This window comes from Simochromis diagramma, unplaced genomic scaffold, assembly GCF_900408965.1.
Source record: "Simochromis diagramma unplaced genomic scaffold, fSimDia1.1 OVJJ01000802.1, whole genome shotgun sequence".
In the NCBI taxonomy this organism is placed as follows: Eukaryota; Metazoa; Chordata; class Actinopteri; order Cichliformes; family Cichlidae; genus Simochromis; species Simochromis diagramma.
In genome coordinates this window covers 17,344,423-17,346,302 of record NW_024387492.1, presented here as the reverse complement: position 1 = coordinate 17,346,302, position 1,880 = coordinate 17,344,423, and positions in this window count along the sequence as shown.

Below are 1,880 nucleotides of genomic sequence, written 5' to 3'. Positions count from 1 at the left end.
CTTCCCTCTTGTACACCCCCCTCACCCTCCCTCAACCCCACATACACAGTCATTCAACCATCACCACACCCCACATCACTGCGGACTGGAACAAAGAATCATGGGAAATCGAGTTTTGCCTCACCAAAGACTCGATTCTTGTCCAAGGCTGCCACCAACTCGTTAAATGGTCACGGATGGTTTGTACAGCTGGGAATTTAAACTGGACCGTTTGCGTGTGTGTTTACACAGTGGATGTCCCCATAATTTGAAACATTTTCTTAAAATTATAGTTCATATGTATTATTATAGCCTCACACCGACATTTAGCCCACACAGCTTCCCATTTAAGTGCATTAAGCTTGGGAAAATGTATACATAACCCTCTCATTACACACTGGATGTTGTCATAAAGAAACGTTCATCTAGCTGTTTATTTTCGAACTGTAAAAAAATAAATAAACATGGGATCTCCTCTAAAATTAAAATAAAGCTTTGGCCCTTGAAGAGTTCTTGGGTACCCAGCAGGAGTCTGTATTTACTGGTTCACTGAAGGGTCAGCTGGGTTATTTCCTGCTTTTGTGTAATTACCTCAATTACCTCTATTCTCACAATAATAGAGACTGAAAATATTCAAGAAGCCATACTGTCACTACATAAAAACACAATAAAAAGGTGATGTGATCAAACAGGACTGGCGCTGGATACTTTAGTGGAAATAGATTTGTTGCAAGAAAAATACAGAGAATATTATTGTAGTTTATTTTTGATTGATTTATTTTGCTCCAAAAGGAAAATAAAAGCACCATCCCTCCTCTAATGATCCATGTATTGTCAAGTCAACACTGTGTGACAAACGCTTTTCTTAAAATCTGGCTTTTGTCCAGTGGTTTTAAAGAAAAAAAATAGATGCATCTGTCAAGGGGATTATGCAGAATTTTTCAGAATGCAACATTAACTACAGCAAAGACACTACAAAGGTCCACAGCTACAGTAAAGACTGGGATCTGTTGGAAAGTGGTTTTCAGTTTTCAGACAGTTTGATAGTGACATCATAAAAAAAATTAACTAAAGAGTATAAAGAATTATGATCGAATCCTGTACAGTATCAATAAAAAAATAATTAAAACAGGACCCATATGTGCAGAAATTATCTAATATATATATATATATATATATATATATATATATATATATATATATATATATATATATAAGCAATAATTACTTGTGTCCCTCTGTTTGTGCTGCAAATAACTAAGCGTGAACAACAAAACCTGAATTAATGACATGTTTTATGTAAAAACTGTGCCAGAAAGGTGACTCTGCGCTGTGTAAGTATAGTCACTAGATCCTCGAGTTATGTCAAAGAAAAAATAATTTCCTTCTGATTTGGATGAATCCAGGAAGTATAACTCATATTTAATTGGCTACACAAGAAATGGAGTAATTTCCCACATTCATGACTCCTCTGTTGAAGGGAGAACCCCAGTTTGTATACAACTGTTGTCCCAAAGCAACAAAAATTTAGGGCAAGGAGGAAAAATGTAAAATGAATCATTTTAAGATGCTCATCTAAGAGCATTCAAATGCAACACATTAGCGCCCTCTGCTGGATCAAGTGTGTCGTTAAAAGTCACCTAAGTAGGTCGGGAGGATTCACGTGAGTAGTCTTTCCAGGTGTAATGGAGGAGGTGACGCTGTAGTGTAGGTGATTTCTGAGCGATTCTCTGGAAAACTACCGAAGCTTACATTCAACTACTTCCCCCAACCCCTGTGTTCGCTGAAAAAAAGGTGAAAATCTCAGCCACATGGGGAATTCAACACACGGTGGGAAAGCTAATGGACACAAATGACTCAACACCTCACTGAGATGTGTTTAATGTGCCCGGGGAAGCAAT